Raw genomic sequence first — 17,564 nt, 5'->3', positions numbered from 1 at the left:
TATTGGGTCGTCACTTATCGATAACGTAGCACCGATAAGGTAATGATCCTCGATCTTGGTGGTAGGCCGGCACGGGTCGTCGAGGCAGCTCCGGGTCACTCGTCCATTCACGATCTCCTCGCGCGTCACGTCGTTGATGAGGCAATCCATCCCTTGGCTGTACAGCATGTTTTTATATTTTATTTTAGCTCTGCATGTCTAGTAGGTTGATGTTGGTATCACCCACCACGATAACATCCGAGTATTTAGGTAGTTTAATGTCTTATCGTGTTCAGTATCATCAGCTGAATCTACCATTTCCCGCTCAAACGCATTCACTGTCGGTCGGTAGAATGTCTTGCACACTCTAACTTTTTCATTACTTGTTTTCATGTAGAAGGCATCTTGGACGCGCTGCATTCGTATATTTGTTCTTTGGTCATAAAGAATGATGCTAAGTGAGATCTCTGTAAATCAATGTTGCATAGCGTTTCATCTCCCGTGCCGTTACAGTTTTTTTGGTAACAACTTATTTATAACTCTCACCACTGTTTCTTTTCGGCTTACAATCATTACATAACCATTTTGCTACGTCCGCCTTTCGTTTGCGCGGTCTCATTGCATCAGCAGCTGCAGCATCAGCAGTAGCAGAACTCACCGAATTGGTAGATGTTGTGCTGAGTGAACGTGCTCTGCTATAACTGTTATTTCGCCTGTACGTGGGATCATCGTCGCTTAGATCAGCATCGATCTCATCTGAATTAATTGGTGAAATATGGTAGTCTACCGAAGATGATTTTCTGCTGAAAGATGTCTTTGGTTGATGCGGAGAAGGAGGAAGATTCAAAATCGACGGCTAATCAAGTTGACGTGGGGTAGTCATTGGGACAGTTGCATTCTCCTTAAGGGTTTTCACGTCCGTGATTGAGTATCTGGTACTTTTAAAACTGTTTATGCTAGAACTGCTACTGCTAGAACTGCTGGAAGAACTATAAGAAGATGAACTACTGGTACTATTACGGCTTGGCACTCTTGAAATAGGTCTCGATGGACGTTGGTTCGCCATTTCAGGGACTATCTGTTGGGAATGGCCGATATTTTCCTTTCCGGGAGACACCTGAAAACATAATTATATTAGGTCCTTACATATGAAATTGGCGTTTTGTCGTACTGGCCACTTTGATCTCAAATATTACCTTTATGGTTAGGAATTCCAAATTCAAATTCATACAGCTATTTACTCATGCATTTGTGTTTCAAACCCCCTAATTCATTTGTTTTTTCTTCTTTTGTTTTTTCTTTGTTTCACTCTGTTTACAAAATGGAAAACTTGAAATATCGCGTTATTTACGAGTATGAGTTCCACCGTGGCACCAGTGCTGCAGAAACGGCTCGAAGGATTAATGATGTGTATGGTGACGGTGTCGCAAAAGAAAACACAGTGCGTTTTTGGTTCCAACGTTTTCGTTCTGGAAATTTCGACCTGCAGAACAAGCCTCGTGGACGGCCGGAGACCAAAGTTGATAATGAAGAATTGAAGGCTATTGTGGAAGCGGATCCATCGCTAACCACGTCCGAGTTAGCTGCAGGCTCCGGTGTTAGTGATAAAACTATTCTAATCCACTTGAAGCAAATTGGGAAGGTGAAAAAGCTTGAAAGGTGGGTACCTCATGAATTGAGTGAAGCAAACCGACAAACGCGCGTCGACTGCTGCGTTACGTTACTCAACCGGCACAATAATTAAGGAATTTTAAATCGAATCATTACCTGTGATGAAAAATGGATCCTCTACGATAATCGGAAGCGCTCATCGCAATGGCTGAACCCTGGCGAACCAGCCAAATCCTGCCCTAAGCGAAAATTGACCAAAAAAAAGTTGCTTGTAAGTGTTTGGTGGACTAGTGCCGGTGTCGTTCACTACAGCTTTCTTAAATCTGGCCAGACGATTACGGCAGATATCTATTGTCAGCAACTGCAAACCATGATGGAAAAGCTAGCTGCTAAACAACCGAGGCTGGTCAATCGCTCTAGGCCACTGCTGCTTCAGGACAACGCTAGACCACACACTGCACAACAGACGGCTACCAAATTAGAGGAGCTTCAATTAGAATGTCTTAGACATCCACCGTACTCTCCGGACTTTGCTCCAACAGATTACCATTTTTTTCGCAATTTGGATAACTACTTGCAAGGAAAAAAATTCAACTCCGATGGGGCAGTCCAAACCGCCTTCAAAGATTTTATTGATTCCCCCCCGAATGGCTTTTTTAGTAAGGGGATCAATGAACTACCTATGAGGTGGCAAAACTGCATACATAGCAATGGTACATACTTTGATTAATTTAATATATTTCATTTAAAAAAAAACGACTTTATGTTCCTCCTATAGAAAACGCCAATTTCATATGTAAGGACCTAATATTACTAGTAGGTACTTTCTATCACTTGAAGCCAGCATAGTGAGCCATCGAAAACAGTGTCAAGCAACCGCGCATAGCAGATTCTCCATAATAATATAGTGTATAATGTAAGTATAGATTAATACACCTTCTGTTAGTTATTTGGCAGTTAATTTCATTGCAGGTACTACTACTACTCTTATTCATCGCGTTTACGTCCAATACCTATAGTAGAAAATAACAAAACTTACACATTTTTTAAATGGCGGTATGCTTTTGTCCAAGCCATCCAGGTTGTCAGGTATACTGTTAAACAATACATTGGACGAACTGCTTGACCTCCTTGACGTACGCCTCAATGGACGTTGCCTCGCCATTTCAGGCACTGCCTGTTGGAAATGGTCAATATTTTCCTTTTCGGGAGACACCAAAAAAAAGTAAGTAAGTAAAGTAAGCCAGACAACCGCTATAGCATAATATTGTCGAGTAAGTGGGCAACCCGACGGTCAGATGCTTTCAAGCCGCCCCTTCGGGCGGCCTCTGACTAGGCTTAACGACTGCTGCCGAAGCAGCAACCGTGACCCACGGCTTAACGTCCCGTCCGAAGCACGGAAGCGTCCAGAAAAGAACCATTTGAAATCGGTAACTCATGCTGTACCTACACCAATGGCTGACCGTGTCAGTTGTTGCTTAACCTCAGTGATCAGTTACGATTATTGAAGCCAATTCGACTACGGACGCTTCCCAACTATGACCTTTTTTGTTGATTAATAACATATTATTATCTACATACCGGTACATCACTATTGCATTTTTTTGACATTGGTTGCTAGGAAACAGTTAATAACAATAAACCATGACCAAATCTGTGATCAAATCCGGAATCCGGATATTCTATGAATTGAAGCTGTCATTTTAGTATGTAAACAAATCATTTTCTATGAAACGAACGCTTTGCCAACTAGATTGAGTCTAGTGAAAATTTAGACTGCAACTAGTTTTTATAAATCGGTGGGCCTTTATGGCCTACCACCCCGCCAGAGGGGAACGTCTGCCTATTTCGTCTCCAGACCATTCATACTCAATGCCACGCGATGAAGTTGAAATTTATTCGTAACGTTACATTTACAAAACCAATGTAAATTGGCATTAAAATATATTTTCACGACTCATTTATCATGCAATAATGGACAAATACACTAATAGACATTTACACTCGCAACAATTTTAATACAACAACGAACTAACTCGAATTTTCAAAGAAATGGATTCGAGTCCTTTCAGCCAGTACAAAAACCCAACGGATGTGAATTCAAATAAATAAATAAAAATCATGTAAAGATAGGCGTCCCTCAAGGATCTATTCTAGGACCATTTTTATTCCTCATTTATATTATTGACTTGCCTTTTATGGTTGAAAAATTGACTAATATAGTTTTATTTGCTGACGATACTTCTTTGCTTTTTAAAGTTAAAAGAAGTAAAAATATTTTTTATGAAATTAATTCTATTCTATCTGACATACACGATTGGTTTACCGTAAATAATCTTTTATTGAATTCTAAGAAAACGAAATGTATTAAATTTACACTGCCGAATGTTAGACAATGCGATACTAACATTATTCTAGATGGGAATAAATTGGACTTAGTTAATGATACTGTCTTTCTTGGGATGACTATAGATTCAAAGTTACAGTGGGGACCTCACATTGCCAATTGGCTGGAAGGTTGAGCTCCGCAGCTTTTGCTGTACGGAAAATTAGACAACTGACCGACGTTGAAACCGCCAGATTAGTTTACTTTAGTTATTTCCACAGCTTATTGTCGTATAACATTTTGCTTTGGGGTAGAGCCGCTGATATTGAAACTATATTTGTATTACAGAAAAGAGCCATCCGCTCTATATAAAAACTTGGTTCCAGGGATTCATTGAGAGAACTATTTAAAGAAATTAACATCCTTACAGTTCCATGTCAGTTAATTTTTTCCAATTTAATGTATGTACGAAAGAATATTTCAACTTTTGATACAATTGGCAGTAATCATGACATTAATACTAGGAACAAGCATAAGCTGGCTTTTACAGCGATGCGTCTGGCGAAATCAAAAAAAAAAAAAAAAAACACGCACTCACGCCTTGTACTAATGTACTCCCTTGCGGGGTAGGCAGAGGTGCATTGCTGCACCCACTTTTCGCCAGAGTGTTATGTTAGTCTGGCGAAATCAAAAGTTAATAAATCGTTTTTAGGGTACTGTATTAGATTTTATAATAGGCTTCCAACAGAAGTTGCTCAAATGCCAGAGAATACGTTTAAGTGTTACATTAAAGAGAAACTCTGTAAAAAATCTTATTATAAAATTGATGATTACTTAGAGGACGTTAATGCATGGCTGTGATAAGTAGTTAGCTCTGCTCATATTATTATAATAATAATTATTAAGCTTATTAGTATTGTATACCAAATAGTTTTAAGTCTTTTTTTGAAAAGATGGCTCAGGAGTTTCTTGCCTCCGTTCTTCTCCTTAGACAGAAAGAGCCCCCCCTTATCCGAACGGAGAGTAATTTGTAAAAATTGACGTTCATCAGAAAATTTTATATTTGTACGATGAATAAAAAAAATTGACTTTGACTTTGACGTTGAAAAAAATATGCGATAACGATAACTACAACTACTACTACATGGCTGTTATATTATGCATAATATTGAGTGTTAACTAGTTTAAGACGATTTTGGAACTTTTAAAGTGTCATGAAAATGCCTCATTTTAACTATCGGCCGAGTCGGCCGACTAACAATCGGGTAATGTGCGCGCGCGGAGCAGCGCCATACTGATCTAGCCATCGGCCGATAGTTGGCCGATTATTTAGTTTGAAGGTAATCGTGAATCCCATCCAACTTTTTTATCGGCCGATACGTTCGTCCGAGATGTATCATTGAATGTGCGCACTACCATACATGTCCATACTGATTAAGAGCCCGACCAAACTATCGACCGACTAAAAGTCTGCAGTCTGCGGGGTCTCTAACCTTTTGGTGAGGTACGCCAGGCAGCGACGGTCTTGACCGCGGTCACACATTCTGCGCGCGATTTGATTTATAAAACGCTTCGCTTCCTCGCCCCACACTCCCGTGGTCTCAAACGCCACCGGAACGAATATGTATGTCGGCTTTAGACAGTTGTATTTAACGTGTTTTTGGCGTGCTGCGTTCTCGGCTGCCGAGCCGGCCTGACGGATGGTGCCATTAATGTGGGATGCGGCGAAAGTACTGACACATGTAGCGTCCCATTAAGTCCCATAGCAGGCATCTTCCACGTTCCTATGGCACCAGTGTCAAGCCGTCCGGACGTTTGGCATCCAGTCGGCAGAGCCTTGGTGGTTCTAGTGTGCAGGGGATGTTGGCACTCTATATACTAGAGCCCTACGGATGATGTCTTTCAGGGCGTGATGTCTTGGGAAAAATCCGGCGCATCTCGTGCAGCCGAGTCCATGGTGGCCCTGGCGATCGGCAGTGTAATAGACATTTACACTCGCAACAATTTTAATACAACAACGAACTAACTCGAATTTTCAAAGAAATGGATTCGAGTCCTTTCAGCCAGTACAAAAACCCAACGGATGTGAATTCAAATAAATAAATAAAAATCATGTAAAGATAGGCGTCCCTCAAGGATCTATTCTAGGACCATTTTGTCCATGGTGGCCCTGGCGATCGGCAGTGGCTCCACAGACACAGCGATGCTCTTCGCCTACGTTTCATCCGTCTCTAAGCGCTGCCGCCACGCACAGGGTGTTGTTGTCTAATAGAGTGCCCAACTGTGGTGACGGCAGGGCGTGCAACCGGGCTCCGGATTCGCGGGTAGACGCTGCTCTTAGGCTTGCCAGTTCTGGACCGGTGGCGGATTTCTGGAGCTGGGTGAGGGTCGCTTGGCAACGGGCGTCATCCCACTGTCACTGGGTCTGTGGTTCCGTGGGTATGCGTTGTCCAGGACACGTTTTTTTCCACTCCTCCAGATCCTCTGACACAAAGAGTAGCCTGCACTCGTCGCCGTCAAGGGATAGAATGCGAGCAACGAGTTCAACTACTCCATGTGTAGAGGCTAGAAAAGCTTCCAATCCTGTGTCCTGGATGCGGCGGATGCCGAGGCTACCATGTCTAACTGGTAGCGAAGCTTGACGCCATTGGGCGTCGTTAAGGGTAATGTTCAATATATCCTCAAGGGTGCCTTTGATGGTTTCGTCTAACAGTGCTACTTCGTCGCGGTAGCGCCAGACCGGGGAAGTCCTCATGCTGTATGTTACTTTCGAGATTGACAAGCAGCTCCGGAAAAGCGTCAGGGCTGTGTGCGCGGAAATCTCTTTGAGTCGGGACCGAGCTTTGACGAGGGATTCTAGTTAATTTTTATTTTTATTTTATTTAATAGGGTAAGTGCCCCCTTTTGGCATAGAATAATATTTTGAGAATTGAAAATTATTTATTATATCGTCCTGAAATTTATCAGCCCACAAGCAATCGTTACAATCTGATCGATGTAGCCTAAATGTTTGTGATTAATAACAGAGTGGGGCTTCAACATTTTAAATTCTCTAATTCGCCTAATAACTCTTTCATCATGTATCCGCAAACTTGCTATGTTTTGCTCTTAAGAACAAAACAATTTCGAGATGGTTTCTGATTTGCATACACATTTGGAGGGCGCAATAGTTTTATATTTTTGATTGCTAATGCAAACTCGATTTATTTGAAGCCCCTATCAGCTAGTATCACTGCATTCGTTGGAAGGCAATCAATCAGACAACTCTTTTCTACTAGGGCTTTATCTGTTATTTGTCCACCATAACCTTGAGATTTTTTTATATTTTTAATAGCCTATTTGGTTTCCCACTGCTGGGCAAAGGCCTCCCCTTTTTCCTTCCACACCCTTCGATCCTGTGCACCCTCAGCCCAGTTACTATCAAATTTGTCCAGGTCGTCTCGCCATCTCCGTCTCGGCCTGCCTCTACACTGGCGCCCGTCGCCGGGCACCCACTCGGTCGCTATCTTGGCCCACCGGTCCGGGTGCATGCGGCAGACGTGGCCAGCCCAATTCCACTTGAGCTTCGCGGTCTCGGCACCAACATCGACTATGCGAGTTTGTGAGCGCAGTATGGTGTTCCTGACACGGTCCGTCAATTTGACACCTAGGATACTACGCTCAATCGCTCTTTGGCAAACCTTCAGTCTGATCTTCTGATGTTCGGTCAGTGAACATGTCTGTGCGCCGTAGGTTAGGACGGGCAAGATACACATGTCAACGAGTTTGTGCTTGAGTGACAGTGGAAGGTTGCCCTTCAACAGCTTCTTTTTATTTATTATTTTTATTTTATTTATTTATTTACACACACACATTGTAACATAACAGGAACACAAAACCCAAATCGTTACAATATTAATTTAACATATAGCACTCACTTTCATACTTCTCTCTAACATTCCCTTACATACATTCATCAGCGAACTCATTCTATCCACAAATACATCACTTTCTGGTGCTTCGGCGAGCAAGGAGCCGAGCAAGTCGAGCGCGCGCGCGACGGGCGAGCACCGGTACAGGTTCGTGCGCGACGGCGGCACCGCAAACAACTTGTGGCTACGCGCCCTTAGGTACCTATCAGGTACAAACAATTTAATTGTTTTCTCAACAAGATCCATACAATCAATCTTGTTCCGGATAATGTTTAAGATGAACTTTACCAAAGCCAAATTCCTACGCAGCTCTATCGAATTGTAACCTAAATGTCCTTCCAGAAATCTAGTAGGGTACATAAACGGGTAGTAAACGTGCTTTTTCTTATATAAATATCTAAGAAATCGTTTCTGGACTTGCTCCAACATAAGGATATATTTATCTTCATGTGGAGACCAGACCACTGCGTTTGTTTCTAGGATGCTGCGCACCAGAGCCCCGTACAGGGCCTGCGTGGCCGCGGCCGTGAGCGGCGCCGCGTTGCGCAGCACAAAACCGAGTCGCTGGAAGGCAGCATTAATCACCTTCATGACGTGAGGACGGAAGGTCAGTTGCGGGTCGAATGTGACTCCGAGATCGCGCACCTCCGTCACTCGAGCGATGGGGTCTCCCCCTATCAGATACTGATATTGCAATGGCGAAGGTGAGCGAGTGAAACTCATCATTTCGCATTTACTAAAATTAAAAAACAGTTTGTTATCGACGCTCCACCGAAGTACAGCGTCGATGTCATGTTGCAGTTTCAGACAGTCGTCCGCAGATTTAATTACCCCAATGAGCTTCACATCATCAGCAAATAACAGCATTCTTGTGTTAGTGACAACATTAGGTAGGTCATTAATAAGGAGCAAAAATAAAAAAGGCCCCAAGTTCGATCCTTGACTTATTCCAGAAGGCGTTTGATAGGTTTCTGAAATGTAAGGACCATATTTAACAAATTGTTTCCGGTCTCTAAGAAAGTTTGAAAAAAACTTCAACAGTCTGGGTACAAAGCCCATCTGACCAAGTTTCAGTAACATTACATCATTATCTACCCTATCGAACGCCTTCTGAAAATCCAGGTAAACAACATCTACTTGGTTGCCCGATTTGGCGTCGATCTCCTGTGATAGAATATCTACCAATGTAACTAAGTTGGTAGCCACGGAGCGTCGCGGCAAGAATGCGTGTTGAGTGCTGGTGACGTGAGGCAAACACTGGGGCAGGAGCCGGTCGTAGAGAACCATCTCGAACACCTTCGCCATTGCACACAGTATCGCCACGGGTCTGTAGTTTTCCACCATAGTCTTGGTACCCTTTTTAGGTATTGGAGAAACTCTTGATTCCTTCCACACTGTTGGGTACTCACTCGTAGTTAAAATAAGGTTAAAAATAAATACAATGGGATCTGCTAGGTTTTCGAAGCAGCCTTTTATAATAAATGCAGGTACTGCGTCTGGCCCAGATGACGTCTGACCTTTCAGTTTCTTCACGGCCTTGGTAACGTCACTGAGAGAGATGCTCGGCACATCCACGCGGCGCGCGTGCGGCGCGGTGTCGGCGCTGGCGGCGCGCGGGTCGAGCGCGGGCGGCTCCGGCAGGAACACGGACCGGAAGTGCTCGGCGAAGGCGGATGCGGCTGCCGGACCACTGTACTCGGTAACCCCACGGGTTACCTTTTGTTCTAATCCTCCACGATTACGCAGGGAATTAACGTAGTTCCAAAACTGGGAAGGTTCCTTCCACAAATTATGCGATATATTCTGGCAATAGATTTTGTGAGTTTCTTTTATGTTTAGTTTTATCTTACTTCGTAATCTCTTAAATTCAATATAATCTCTCGCACAACCGGTTGTTTTCCACGTACGGTGATATTTTGCTTTTAATTCTATGTCACGGATAATTGCTTTCGTGTAGAAGACAGGGTATGTACGACTACTCGTAGGCTTCCGTATTTTTTTGGGAACACAGTGATCAAATATATTGTATAACTTACTATAAAATAATTCTAGACCAACATTTACATCGTGAACATTGTATAGGTCTGTCCAGTCTATACTAGAAATACATTTATAAAGCTCGAGGAAATCGGCCCTAGCAAAGTTCCAATCTTTAGAATGATCTATATTAGAAGGATCTTGGTATGTTACCTCTTCAGAGAATGAGTACGGCACGCGCACGTGCAGCGGCGGGTGGTACCCGTCCACGGCGCTGAGCTCCGCGCCGGCGCCCACCCGGCGCACGCTCGCCGCGCCGCGCCGCTCCGGGCTCGTCAGCACCACGTCTAGCATTCCGTCTTTCATATTTTTCACACTATTATACTCACACAAGTTACACATTGACATGAAACAATTATAATAGTTTAAGGTTTCAATACAAGCACTGTTCAAATTTAGGTCACCCAATATAAGTATTTTTGCTGTATCGCGATTAGAACATACACTTTCAATATTATTAAACAACTCGAGATACGAATCGTGTTTTGAATTTGGCCGTATATACACAACACACACATACACATATTGTCTGGCAATAGTAAGTCTGGCCCATAGGCTTTCATATTTATCAGTCTCACGTTCATACTCTGACATTAGTTCCATAGTAAGGTGAGGACGGGCCAGCAGCAGCACTCCGCCGCCGGAGCCGCCGCGGCGGTCGTGACGCAACAAGCTCCACTCTCCCGAGCATACTTCAGCGTCGGTTATTGACCCGTCTAGATTTGTCTCAGACATAGCTATCAGATCATACTCGTTCGATAGAAGTAGGTTAGTTCTTAGCGTAAACAGTTTCGATCTAAGCCATCTTACATTTTGGTAGTAAACACTCAATGTAAAATTCGGCTTACAACACCTTTGTTTATTTAGTTTCCTTTGAGGCATTTCTTTCGAGCCGAAATAACCAGCGGTCGACCGACAATCCAGTTGGCCAAAATTTTTCTTGCAAGCATTCCTCGATCATTTCGCCCGGGACGCCGATTTTAAATGATGTATAGTCTTGGGGATGTTTCGGTACTAACATGGTGACTTTGTACAAGTTGCTGGTTTTAGTCTTATTTAAGTAACTTACAACACTGTCTACCGTCTTTATAGACCAGTAGCTCTTCCAGGCGTTTTCGATACGTCTATCGATTTCTTTATCATGCCTGTTTTCGAATGAGACTAGCTGGCCTAAATAAATGTACTCGTTGACATATTGTATATCCTGACCGTCCACCGTGACCCTACGTTTCGCGCTATTGGACATGATCTTGGTTTGGACCGATTCATCGACAATCCGACTTGAAGGTTGAAGGCTTGCCGTGCTGAGATCTTGCAGCATGTGTTCGAGTGTTGATGCCGACGGGGCGAAGAGTACGATGTCATCGGCGAAGCGAAGATTGGTTAATCTTCTGCCGCCGACCTCTATACATTTGTCTTCCCATGGGACCGCGAGGTTTCTGAAAACTTCTTCGAGAGTACAAGTAAATAGTTTTGGAGTTAGCGGGTCGCCCTGTTTTACGTCTTTCTCTATATTAAACAAGGGTCCTGCTGATTGTAATTTCATATTGGCTGTACTATTTTGGTAGATTATTTTGATTAGGTCTTTGCACGTCTCAAGGACATTTTGGTCTATAAGGGCTTGGAATATTGCAGTATGTGTAAGACTGTCAAATGCTTTGGCGTAGTCCACAAAAACCAAGTAGAGTTGAGATATAAAACTGACAAAACCATTTGGAGTACAACTTATTTATTACGAAATCAGGCGTAAGGGATTGTAGCAATTCATCCTTTTTTTCCTGAGACGCTCATCTTCTAACTTGCTGATATCCTTTCATCCATCTCATTTTCCGCCACATATTAGATACATTAGTAGATTCATCAATATTACCACAAAAGGTATGCCAACCATAGACTTAGTATATACTAGTACTAGCGTATAGACGAACTGACAGCTCGATAAAACGTGACCAATTTAGATTTTTCAGTGTGTGCATTAGCTAGTGATGTACCTTTCTTTACTTTGGAGGACCATCGATAAGTTATTGAAGTTCGATGTTCGACCCTTGGAGAGAGTTGTTCCATAGACTGTTGTTGTCCAGATTATAATTTTGACATAGTGTAAAAAAATGCATAAATAAAAATAAAAACACTTTTTTCATCGCTCCTTATTATATTGACTTTTAAACAGAACAATCTTAGATATATCAGCTGTCTGACCCATATTACAGGCTCTGCCTCGGATGGCCGTGTCTGAGATGTTCAAATACAAATGTTTATTATCAAAAGTAAATTACAAGTGACACAAAATAATTACTTAGCTATACAAAATTATTAATTTAACAAACTAACAATAATATGTGGTTGAGGGTACATTTGTAATTTTGTCGTCACTCCTGTGTTGCCGTTAACTCTGCACTAGGCGGGCCTGTATCGCAGAGATCTTATACAAAACGATTGCCAGGGACGGTTCCCACATATTTATTTATTTAACTGGTTTATTACAGTTTCGTTTCTTTAATTATTAAGTTTACATTCATTCTTAAGTCGAATTGCTGCAAATGGTAGAGTTCTTCTTTGGATTCCAATCAACGCGTCCAACTAATCTCAACCACTTTCGTCTTATTATACACTCGCGAGCAACCAAATCGACTCAAGCCTTGACGGCGCAAACATACATTAATACAAGTAAAATTATGAATAGAAATAATAAAAATGATATGTCATTTAAAAGCTTAAGATGTCAGCTTTAATTTGATATCATTATTATTGAAATCCATTCATCATTTTTGAAATAAATGATGTCTGAACGCAATTGTAGGAAAAACGGGAATTTAGGAAAAAAGGGTATGGGTATCGTATTATACAAATTAAACAAAAAATGTTAAGATAAAAATTTATTTATTTAAATCAATACTTTGTATTGCCCCCTCTTGCCCTAATTACAGCCTGCAGCCTGTTTCTCATAGACCTTATCAACTTTTTGACAGTTTCCTGAGGAATGCCGTCCCACTCCTCTAATAAAGCTGTCTTCAGCTCGTCCACGCTTGCAGGGACTGGATTCCTGGCCCGAACTCTTCTTTTGAGCTCGTCCCATAAGTGTTCGATGGGATTCAGGTCAGGACTGAGCGCAGGCCAGTCCATCGTGCGCAATTCCTTCTCTCTCAGAAACTGCCGACTGACTCGTGCCGTGTGGCAGCGGGCATTGTCGTGCATTAGCACGAAGTCTTCACCGACAAATTCTGCATAGGGCACAACATGACCGAGTAGAATGTCGGTGATGTACCGATCAGCTGTTAACCCGCCTCCTCGGCCGCCTCCAGGCACGAAAACAAGTGCGGTTTTTCCCTCTAGAGAAATACCAGCCCACATCATGCAGGAACCGCCGCCATATGCTACTGTTTCAGCGAAACAACATTGGGCAAATCGTTCCCCCGGACGCCGGTAGACCCGGCCTCTCCTGTCACTGCCATGCAGACACACTCTGCACTCATCAGTAAACAGGACCGACCGCCATTGCGCAATGCTCCAATCGAGATGCTCTCGAGCAAACTGAAGACGCGCTTGTCGGTGGCCTGCAGTCAATTTGGGGCCTGATGCAGGTCTTTTTGGTGTCAAGTTGGCTTCCTTCAAGCGTCTTCTCACTGTCCACTCGCTGACAGCCACTTGTCGTACACGTCTCAGTTCTTGCTGCACATCAACGCCCGTAAGGTGTCGATTGCGCAGCGAGGTTGAGACAATGAAGCGGTCGTCTCTCTCTGAAGTGCAGCGGTGGCGGCCCGTTCTTGGTCTTCGATTGAAGGCACCAGTCTCTTGGAACCGTCTGTATACTCGGGATACAGCAGACTGGCTCAAGTGGAGCTGGGCAGCGACTGCTCGCTGACTTAACCCTTGTTGCAGCAAGGCAACAACTTGAGCAGCTTCTTCTGGTGTGGTATCCATGGGTTTGCGAAAACAAGGAATACAATGCAACGAGATGTGTACCGGTCAACTTGCAACAAGCGACTGATAAGGTACACCGGATGTGGAAAGGTTTTATAGCGGGATCAGGTAGCGCAAGGCGTGGATTCCTAATGAGGTAATTAACACTGACGGGCAATTAAAATGCGTCATTAAATCTGCGCTTAGTTTTTTTTTATGGTATTGATCTTAATTGAAAGCCTAATTCTTCAGCTTTCGAATGACATATCACTTTTATATTTACCATTTATCGTTTTAGGAAAATCAATGTATATGTGCGCCGTGAAGGCTTGAGTCGATTTGGTTGCTCGCGAGTGTAGTATCTATAGAGGGAATCTGTTGGACAAATTATAGTAAATAATTAGTTTATGTATTTGTTAAAAGATGTGCCTTTTGCCCTGACAAAATGGTTCAGATACGAGACGGTAAACGCAAGCTAGCTTTTATTTTCATATTTAACATTAAAGATAAAATATCGATAATGATGTCGATTAATTTGAGTCAATCCCTAGCGTACATGTAAAATAAATTGATGAAAAATATATCCACTAAAATCATTTATTTATTTATTTATCGTATGGCTCCACTGGCTACACAAACCAATATTAAAATAAGAATTTATACAGGTCACTAAAAACTACAATTATTTAAATATGCAGTAGCGCTGCTGGTGAGGTTGGTGAAGTCATCGGCAGATCCGGCATATTTTGTGATAGGACACTCGAAGACAATGTGGTCTATGGTCTGCTGTGGGTGTCCGCATTCGCAAGCTGCTGAATCGCTCCACCCCCACTTATGCCAGAGGTATGCACAGTTGCCTACTCCTGTTCGCAGGCGGTTAAGTCGGCACCAGACACTCCGCGGTTCACAGAAGCCAGCTGGGCGTTTTGTTGTGCTTGGTACAAATAGTTTGCGAGATGGTGGGTTTTCGCTCCATTCACTTCTCCACGCATCGCCAGCTTTCCACGAAGGGTTGTATGTGTGGAAGCTCTTGGCAGGAGGGTCACGTGACTTAAGCCGTGTCTTTTTTAAGGGCTCAAGATCCTCGTTGATTGGCAGGGTAGGGTTTCCTAGGATCTTAACCATCTCACGGTTGAGGCAGGCTTCACGGCGAATATGGGGTGGGGCAATGTGGCTCAGGGCCGGGAGCCAATATGCAGGGGTGGGCATTAGGCAGCCTGATATAAGCCTCATTGAGTGGTTCAGCTGGACATCCACCATCGAGACGTGTGTGCTGTTCTTCCACACAGGCGCACAGTATTCAGCCGTTGAGTACACCAGAGCCATGGTGGAGGTTTTAAGGCATGCAGCGTTTGCTCCCCATGTCGTGCCTGTTAGTTTTTGGATGATGTTATTCCTGCTCTTTAGTTTCCCTGCCAACTTCTCCAGGTGATGTTTGTAGGTGAGACTTCTATCCAGGGTTACTAAAATCATGAAAATTATTAACAAATGGACTTCCACATACACAAAATATGAAAGTAAACAACAGCATTGGCATTATTTTATATTTAATACAGGATCAAAGACAAATTTTAATTCAAAATAAACGTGTCGTGGCAGTGATGACGATTTTGGTATTTACCTGTAAAATGTGCAATTTTCAGGATTATTTCTATGATTAACGCCACAATCACTCGCAGAAGATGTTACCATTGTTGAATACAATTAGATTTACTGAAAATAAACCACGATGTACGCAAAAAAACCAAAATACTAAGGTGTTGATTTTCCGCGTGCCCAATTGTGACGCTCTGTCATTCAAAACCAGTTACAGTTTCATTGGATTCGCTATCCTTTTCTATCTTGCCAAATTTCCGTAAGGGATTTTCTTCTCCCTCGCTCGCTTTGTTAGTCTATACGCTAGTATATACTAAGTCTATGATGCCAACTATCTGATTTTGCTCTTCTAAAGGTCTTCGCACATTATAACAACTCACCGTCACCGGCGACTCGACTCTATGCTAAACATTGATATTTAAGCCCTGTGTCATATGTTCAAGGTTTAATTTCAAAAAATGATTATAATGTAGTGTACAACGAGTGGCCTACGCAACGTACAGTCAGCTGCATAAGTTGTTATACACTTCTGTACCTTGTCAAACTGACAATCCGTCAATGTTTCAATGAATGGATAGGCGGTTTCAGATTGACAAGGTACAAAGGTGTATAGCTACCTTTGCAGCTGACTGTACACTAAAGGTCAACCCCGACACGTTTGTCACGCAATGACCACACGTTGCCCGTCACGCGTCAGTCGCAAACGCATAGTCGTTGCGTGGACAACGTGTGGTCGTTGCGTGGACGACGTGTGGTCGTTGCGTGGACGACGTGTGGTCGTTGCGTGAGAAACGTGTCGGGGTTGACCTTTAGTGTACGATGCGTAGGCCACTCGTTGTACACTACTTTCTAATCATTTTTTTAAATTAAGCCTTGAGCATAAATATGACATAGGGCTTAAATATCAATGTCTAGCTTAGAGTCGAGTCGCCGGTGAGTTGTTATAATGTGCGAAGACCTTTAAAGGGCATTTAAAGTGGTCGTGTCGGTTATATTTTTTTTACTTTCTTTAAAATACCTTAAATTACTTACTTTTTTAAGCGTAAATTTATTTACAATTATAAACCGATGTTAATATATTAAATAAGAATATAAAAAATACATGCATATTCTATATTATAGTTGGTTCACTAACCGCTTTTTGATTCTCCACGTTTCACTACCAAACAGCAGAGCCGTCATACCAACGGAGTTGATGAGCGGGATTTTCAGGAGACACAGAAAAAGGCTTCAGTAGGTGAAGGAAGTCTTCACAAAAAAAGTATTTATTTTTAATGTACTTACTGTGATACGAAATGTGCACCATACCTTTCCATACACAACCGCGCATGTTTGGCCAAATTTGTAGTCAGGCTTTGAATTTTTTTATTGTTACAAATGCCATTTCTATTTTAGATCTAAGTTCGTCTACATTGCGTGATTCTTCTTTGTAGACTAAACTTTTGCTCTCACCCCATAAAAAGAAATCTAGTGGCCAGATCTGGTGACCAAGCTGGCCACGACATAGGGCCTCCTCATCCAATCCATGCATTTGGATATACCTCATTAAGGTGATTCCGTGCCACTTTTGCGAAATTTTCAAGTGCGCCATCATGCTGATATGTAGTACCTTCCTTCACTACTGCCAATGGGATGGTATGACGTTCTCTAACATTTAGAGGTACGTGCCACCAGTTAGGTGTCCTTCAATAAAGTGTGGCCCAATTATGGTATTATTTATTATACATGCCCAGCAATTTACGCTAAAGCTCACTTGGTGGGTATGTGGTTTGATTACATGGGGGTTTCTGAAAGACCACCAATGAACATTGTATTCATTATGAACATTGTATGGCTTATAGATCGACTATGCTGAAATTTGCTTCGTCTGGGAATAAAATGTTTCTATGACTTTTTTGTAGAAACGTATCGGTGTTATAAAGGGCCTGCACTTTTTGAAAGTGATATGGATGGTTCCCTGGTCTTTTTAGAATATTCCAGACGATGACGTGGCTCACATCGAAATAACGCCCTGTTTCTCTTGTGCTCGACCGAGGGTTTTCATCAAAGAAATCTAGAATGTTGCCCTCTACCTGTACACCGTACTTCGCCTTGCTTATAATAACACCGGTAGCTTTTACCTATAGGTATTAAATTACAATTCCTAATTTTTGGGGCAGATGTTCGATGTCGTGAGTATAGATAGATAAGCAGTTAGGTAAAGT

The sequence above is a fragment of the Plutella xylostella genome, chromosome Z (assembly GCF_932276165.1).
Source record: "Plutella xylostella chromosome Z, ilPluXylo3.1, whole genome shotgun sequence".
Lineage (NCBI taxonomy): Eukaryota > Metazoa > Arthropoda > Insecta > Lepidoptera > Plutellidae > Plutella > Plutella xylostella.
This window is presented reverse-complemented; position numbering follows the sequence as displayed.